The sequence below is a fragment of the Hypomesus nipponensis genome, chromosome 28, assembly GCF_054491055.1.
Source record: "Hypomesus nipponensis isolate SF chromosome 28, ASM5449105v1, whole genome shotgun sequence".
In the NCBI taxonomy this organism is placed as follows: domain Eukaryota; kingdom Metazoa; phylum Chordata; class Actinopteri; order Osmeriformes; family Osmeridae; genus Hypomesus; species Hypomesus nipponensis.
In genome coordinates this window covers 12,137,980-12,146,238 of record NC_140388.1, presented here as the reverse complement: position 1 = coordinate 12,146,238, position 8,259 = coordinate 12,137,980, and positions in this window count along the sequence as shown.

Below are 8,259 nucleotides of genomic sequence, written 5' to 3'. Positions count from 1 at the left end.
ATTTCGGTTGGATTGGCCACTTGAAACATCCCAGAGAGAACTGAAGAACACAGAAAAATGATAATATTCCTCATGAAGAGTATTTTTCTCATATGCGAGTGTTCTTCAGAAGCTTCAGAACAACACAGCAAGGGATGTATGCTGTGTATAAAGGGATGTATGCTGTGTATAAAGTAGAGCTTTTCTAGCTGCCTGATTTTGTTCACAAGTTCAGGACCAGGATTTTATTTCTATTCTCCTCTCTCTCTCTCCTCTCTCTCTCCACTCTCTCTCTCTACTCTCTCTCTCTCTACTCTCTCTCTCTACTCTCTCTCTCTGTCTCTACTCTCTCTCTCTCTACTCTCTCTCTCTACTCTCTCTATTTGCTCTCACTCTCTACTCTCTCGTTTCTCTCTCTCCATCTCTTCTCCAACAATCAGAGTGCTGGCCAGGACGGTGCCTCCGTACAGCAGTGCTGTTCTGAGATGTGCGTGCAATACGCACTCACACTCCAAAACGAGCGTGTGCCAATACGACGTCATCGGGTCGGGACGAATTCCAGCCTGTGTTCAGCGCGTTGCTTTAGGGCCTCCTGCCTAGGGGTGCTTGTCCGAGGGGGAGGTGGTGTGTGAGTGTGTGTGTGTGTCTGCCGTCAGTGCAGCTCTGTAGAGGCTCCATCCATGGACGTTAAAGTGCCTTACCTGTGAGACCGGAGGCATGGAGAGACTCGCGAGGTTGCGACAGGGCGCTGGAGGGAAGAGACTAGTTAGGAGAAATAGCACTCCTGTCAGAGCGTTGGTCCTGCGTTTTATCGGGATTTTTTTCATCTTATGTTTATTTGAATTACGATTTGGGTTGTTTTCTCCTGTGACTGAGGAGAGAAACAGCATTCTGAAGACTTGTGGTCCACCTTAAAGCCTCCCTAACAGTTTATTTAGATGTGAAGAAGCAAACAAACTGAATCGTCTCGTGGACCAGCGTACCCGCGAGGCTTGCCAATATTCCAAACCCTTTTCTGCTCTTCGGAAGAGACCAGAGTTCCATGGGGGCTTTTTCTCTCTCTCCCTACACAAATTAGAGATAGGAATCCATCCAAGCTGTTTAGAATAGAATACAATATGTGAAACCATGTCGTCAATTAGCTATGTATGTCAGTGAGCTGTTATATCGCTGTCGTGCTGCTTCACAAGGGTCTGAAAGTAGAGACGCGGTACTAGTTACAATGGAGACACAATCAAACTATGAGCAGGACTGACAGGGGACGGTGTTCATATCATATTTGTAAAGCATTAAGTCCAACTGATGTGACAAAGATGTTTGTGGCTAGCCGCGTAGGTCACCCCACTGCTTTTTGCTACTGTTTCTTTTTATATTTAAGTATGCAGTAACCTTTTTGTACTGTACATTTGCTGTAGTTTGAATGCATATTGCACTTTTTTACATTTGTTCGAGTAATGTATTGTATGTGTTTATTATGGAAATAAACGTTTTTAATAAACGTCCTCTGTTAGTGACTTTCACAGACTGATTAAATCTCTAGCGTCGACTTCCTTTTAATTAAGGAACAATTGAGCTCCACAGAGATTCACATCGACTTTGATCTAAAGCGCAACTTACAAGAAGCACAGCAGAAGATCAAGGATCAGAAGTGCACAGTTGGTTCACTATCAAATTCTTCGTAAATACTTAACGTCTCCTGGCGTGAGACGCAAGGTTTCAAACTTGTGGGAACCAAAGGAGGCCTGCCGTGACCTGGCAGTAAAGCCGGGAAAGAGGCGTTCTTACCAGCTCTGCGTGCACAGGTCGAGACCACGCGATATTAACTGTGGTGGCCTGCATCCTGAACTGTAGTGACATCATCATGCCAACATCTGTATATCTTGGCAGGAGAGAGGTCCTCCAACAGCCAGCTTATGTAACGTTTGGCTGCCGGACCCAATCGTGACATCAGCAAAGTGCTTTAGCCGCAGTTTCGCGTGGCCGCTGGCAAGTATGACAGTTTGTGATTAATAGCGCTCTTGTCTTCATCAAACGACGTGTGAATGCAAAGTGGGGGGTCGATAGCGGCCGGACTTGCATTCTTGCGGCGCTGAGAAGGTTGTTGTTTAGTTACAACATGTCTGAACGAACTCATGGCAGCTCAACTGAAGTGAAGATAAACGAGTTTCTGTTGTCTGTCCTTTTATGCCGAGACAGAAAACATTTGACATGTAGTTCTTCTCGTGGTGGTGATGTCATCATCATGTCATCTAGGCCTCATGTCGCGATAAAGAATGAGAGAGACCGGTCGATAGATCACCTCTTTGATCTCTTTCCCTTCCCCGGTTGCCATCACACATCTAGACAGAACCTCTATGAAAGTCATGTTCTTGAGCGATTTAGCAAAGTACAAAAATGTCAACTGAGAGGAATGGGCTATGCTTGCCCGTAAGTCTCTTGACTTACTCCGCTACTCATAGGATCGTTGATGTGTCTGTTCGTGTTGCTATGTCCGCATAGTGTGGATCGAGGAACTGGCTCACGGTCCGAGTTATGCAACCCCCCTGGAGGGTGCTGTCTCGTGCCCGTGTTCAGGGGATTGCAGGCCGTCATCACGACGGCACGCAGGCTGACCCAAACCTTCCCCCTCCTCGGACGGTGCCGCTGGTGAATTCTTGGCTGGCGCACTTCTCCCTTTGTTTTATCATCTGAGTAAGTATCCTGTTTTGGACGTTGCCGTGGAGACCGAGGGGGAAAACAGATTCATTTTCTCAGGCATTGTTCAGCCTCCCTGCCGGTTGTTATGAGGCTCGTGTCTGAGGCTGTTATGGAAGCAGCATACCTGCAGTCCAGCACTGGCACCACACACACACCCTCACAGTCCTTTCCTCTCTTCTTGGAAACCTTATTTTTTGTGTGTGTTCTGTTCAGTCCCGGGGCAGGGGTAGGTAAACAGAGTTAGCTCGAGAGGAGAGGAGGACGTTTCTCCATTGAGATTACAGAGGTCTGAAGAATTTCATGGTTCTCTTAGTCACACTCAGAACCAAATTTCACACTGTCTTGTGAAAGATAGAACTACCCACTCACTGCTCTAAAATAACAGTGAAGCAAGGGATTGAATTCAGCCAAGTCAGTTTGTGCCTTGATGCACAAGGCACAAACCTCAAGACAAGACCTGTATGAGAAACATGTCCCTACACTAAATAATGTCCACCTCATAGCTTGTGTCTTTGCTCTGTAAATGAGAGAAATGTAATTTGTTTTACTCCCCAACATGAGCTTCCTTGGCACGGTAAAATCACACATGATATGGCTGCCGAGGTCAGAGGTCAGCGCTTGAGATACGAACCCATGAGGATGAGAGGCAGTCAGCCCGTTGGTCTGAGTACACACTTATTGTATTATGGCCGATGGGGTGTAACATCACATGGCTGGAATATAAGGCGCCCTCTTGAGAGAGGACTCCTCTTCACCAACCCACAAAGACCACTCTGTCAGACCAGACCTGAGAAAGCAACCGGCATCACAACGGCTTGCGGTAAGTCTCTGCTCTTTACCGAACGCTGCCGTTGTTGTACAGATCGATACCACATCGATATCCTCTCTCCTTCCCTTGGACATAAAGCTTTACTGTAGTGTTACTGTGACGAGTGGGACTAATACTATCGCCGGTCGAAGCAACCTCTGTTCTCAGTTAGGGTGAATCGGACGTGTTTTGTTTGCGATGGTAAGAGTACTGTGTTGGTGGGGATTCTCAGCTTGTTGGTGTGGTGGTGGATTGTACGAAGGAGACCACAAGGCGATCAAGTGATGGGCCTGAGGTTCCTCAGGAGGGTGGCGGACAATGGGGTGGTTGTGGCCCGAGGAGGGCCGCGCGGGGGGGGGGGGTCCCCTCTCATGTTGACCTTACAGGGGGGCTGGTGAGGTCTGACGGGGTGGTGAGGGGTGAGCTGGGTCCTTTTGAAGAAATCCCACGTGATCTGTGTGCAGAGACAACAAGAGAATTCAGGAGGTAAATGGAGGGGGATTCGGATGCAAAGATGAAAATGGGTTTGAGGATGCTGGAGGAGGCACATCTGTGTAGGGATGTCTTTAACAAACAAGGTATTTGTTAAGAAGACACTTGTATTTTTTGAATGAGTGACCTCTTGATCTACACATCATTTGTCCTGCCATTGACTAAGCTGAACTTCAATGTAATGGAGTCCGACAGACTTTTAAACTGTAATAGGGAGTCAGATGGCTGAGCGGTGAGGGAGTCTGGGTAGTAATCAGAAGGTTGCCGAATCGATTCCCCGCCATGTCAAATGACGTTGTGTCCTTGGGCAAGGCACTTCTCCCTACTTGCCTCGGGGGGAATGTCCCTGTACTTACTGTAAGTCGCTCTGGATAAACGTCACGTATACATTTTGTGTGGCGCAGATATCACGTATTGTAAGCTAAGGATTGTCAAACAAGCTCATTTAGAATATTCCTACCTACGTGACATGTCCAATTAGACTGCAGCATTTTTGTGTCTCTACACAATTCTGAGAGCAGGTTTGTTAGATAACATGTGCTGGCCGAGTCATGTCTGGTGAATGTTCAACGCTGTCATATGATAAGCTGCCTTGGCTGTAATGAAGACGGGGGGGAGAGAGGGAGAGAGAGGGAGAGACAGAGAGAGGGAGAGACAGAGGGAGAGGGAGAGGGAGAGGGAGAGGGAGAGAGAGAGAGAGAGAGAGAGGTCATTGACAGGAAACAGACTTGTTCCACATCTTTGTTCATTCTCTCTCTTTGCTTACCGCTGCAGTTTAGGGAGAAATTCGCTTGGGAACATTTACATTTATGCATGTAGCAGACAATTTTATCCAAAGCGACTTCCAAGAGAGAGTTTTACAAAAGTGAATAGGTCACTGATCATAACAACTAGATAGCCCCAAACATTGCGGGTAGCCAAACATGAAGCATACTTTGTGAAACCAAGTCCCAAACATGATGGAATGACAGGAAGGTGATCCTTCCCCACGTCACTTCATCAGCGGAGATGACTTGATGATTCACTGCTCAACAGAACACAAATCGGGAGAAATGATCTTACAATATAAAGACATCCTGTACTTGAAGGTTTATTTTTAGCCGAGGGGTCAATTGAAATTTCAGACGAATTGAATTGCCACCAAATAAAACTAGCCTGTGAAGGGCTCTCTAAATCCGAAGCTTGGGAAAGAATTATGTGAAAAGAGCTTCATAAGACCTCATAAGCTTCCAGAGAGTGTGTGAGGGATTATTATCAGTGTGGCTGTGGAGAGATTGAATCGTTTTACGTGCATCTGCCGATTATCCCAAACCCAGCAAGAGCAAGTACTGCCAACTTCCACTGTACCATTCTTACTCAGTACGTCCATGTTTTTATTTTATTTTTCCTAAACACTCTTGTTGTTTCATTTACTTAATTTATCCCTGTTTGTATAAGTCATAATTACTCTGAGCTAAGGTCTAATAAAGAGTTGATGAGCTCCCACTCAGCTGGAGGATGAGGAATTTACGAGGAAGGTTTCAGCAAAGCCTTGTGACTCCAATTTGTTTCCTAAAGTGAACCATATAAGGGTTTGCGGAAGCCCGAACAATCAATAGGGGTCTGGAGCGGTTGTGGTCATAAGACATCGAGCGTGCAGTAGACCATGTAAATGACTGCTATGTAGTGTGTCTAGCCTGTCAGCTATCTAGCCGTCCCCACAATGGCCTTCTCAGGTTACATGTATGTAGCCCGCTGTCTACAGCCTCTCTGATTTGGGCTGCTCCAAGGTAATCTAATCACACCCAACTCCCCTGGGCCTGATAGCTCTGATTACACAATCCCTTTTCCTGTTTCTTCAACTCAGGTTTCCAGTTTGTATGTCCAACCTCTGACTTTGCGACATATGTTTAATCGTACGCGTAAGGTCTTTGGTGAGAGGGAGAGAGAGGGGGAGAGGGAGAGAGAGAGAGAGAGAGAGAATGGATGTGGGCGAGGGACGTCCTGCGGTTGACTGAACACTGCTGTACTGGCATGCCGAAGCTATGGCATCATCGTGGGAGGACTGATCTTTGTTATTGTGAGGTTAACAGCATGTCTCTCTCCACAGACTAGTATGGGACAGAATCAAGACAAGGTGGAGGGGGGCCCGGAGACCAGAGGTGGTGGAGCAGAAGAGCTGGGGCCCAGTCCAGACCCAGGGGATGCAGGCGGGGAGACAGGAGGGCTGGTGCAAGGAGGAAACCCCAGCGAGGAAGCTCTCAACCCTGGGGAGGACTCGGGGAAGGCAGCCTCCGAGGGCTTGGACCAGGGCCCAGGCGGTGAGCCAACCACACCTTCGGCAGGGGAAAACGTAAGCGCTCAGAAAGGGGTGAGTCCTCCCAACGAAGGAGGGGAGGAGGTGAGAGAAGGAGGGGCCGGAGGAGGGGAGGGGGGAGGACGGCTCTACGGGGGCCGGACGACAGCCAGAGCCAGGAGAGCAGCGCGCGGACCGAGGGGAAGACCAGAGCACACAGACAACCCACCCAAACCAAGAGAGAGAAGAAGAGCAGCCAAGAGATGGATCATCAAATCAAGACGACCCTTCCTAAGTTCAGAAAGCAGGAAGAAAACCTCCTGGTGGAAGTTCCTGGTGGGTCTTGTAGTTTGGCTGTTCAGGAAACTGTAGGCATTGTGCCTGTGGGCGACTGCAACATGGAAAACAAGGAGGAGTGTGCGATGGAGGCCCGCAAGGGTGGGACGCAGACGGGAACTGACGATGACCTCACTCAGATGAGAGGAAGCAAGCTGCTGCACTCGACTGGAAAGAACCAGGAAACAACTCAAACTGAGATAGATCAACATCAAGATTTAATGTGCCAGGATGTCAAATGTGAGGCGGATAAGAATACCCACCGGCCCATGACTGAAGTTTATTCACCTCTGAACAATGTCCCCGAAGCCTTAGTTGACGCGAGCGCGACGCGCATCAATGATCAAACCAACTGTCATTCTGTCAAGGTGAAGGCTGAAGCAGACGACAGTGGTTCAAACATCAAGTCAGAGACGACAGCTTGTCAACAACAGGATGAAGGAGAAAGGCCCTCATTACAAGAGGCAGGAAGGCCGCAAATAGGCACAGGTCTCACCGCAGGGTGCGAGGCGTGGGAAGGCATCTCAAAGTCTGCATCAGAGAACGCCTCTCTGGATGAAACCGAAACAAAAGCGCCGGAGGAGTCGTATGGTTCCGTGGGCGCGGCGGCCCTCCCGCCCCCCGAGCCCAGTTCCATTCTGGAGAGGCTTCTGAGAAGAAACAAAAACGAGGCGATTCCTGTCATTTCGAAATGGAACGAGACCGACACAGGAGAGAAGGATGCTTGTGACGAGGAGGCAAAGCCCGAGTCCAACCCTTCTCCACAGGACCGTGAGGAAGGCCCAGCTGAGTCCAACCCTTCTCCACAGGACCGTGAGGAAGGCCCAGCCGAGTCCAACCCTTCTCCACAGGACCGTGAGGAAGACCCAGGCGAGTCCAACCCTTCTCCACAGGACCGTGAGGAAGGCCCAGGCGAGTCCAATCCTTCTGCACAGGACCGTGAGGAAGACCCAGGCCCGGCAGCAACAGGTGCCCCTCACACAGCAAACACAGCTCATCTGGAAACACTGGATGTGCTGTGTGATTTGAAGGGGGCTGCAGTTCCCTCCTCTGAACGTTCGCTACAGCGATCCCTTGAGGGACACACCAAGACGACACAGTCCAGTCAGGAGACTGGAAGCGGCCCGCAAGACCAAACCGAGGTGACCGAAGGAACCGGCGAGCGTTCAGATGTCACCCGTCACCCCGAAGACACCGCGGATGCCACCAAGACACTCTGTCTGGAGGAAGAAGCGTCGCAGGTGAAGATACCAGACCGTAAGGGTTCAGCGCAGGACCCCACGATGGCAGAGGAACAAGAGGGGATGACGATGACAGACTTGACCCCTCCCTCCTCAGAGATCCCCTCTTTGAACCCCCACCTGTCAGAGCCCGAGGAGTGTAGAGTCTCCTCTGGGGAAGGTGACATCCCAGAGAGACCAGCATCTCCCCCCACGTGTGAGGTCATCGCCACGCCTCCGACGTCACGGCGCGACAGGGAGACGGACGACCCGACCGTGGACGCCGAGCCTCTGCGTATCGACGAAGACCCGAGCCAGAGCGACAGACACACCGCGGAGGAAACTTCCCAGCCGGGACAAAGCGTTACCCCCGACAACGCGCCGGCGCCTCGCCCACTCCTCCCAGAAACGCGGCAGACGGAGTCAGAGGATAAGTACGAGATAAAGCCGGC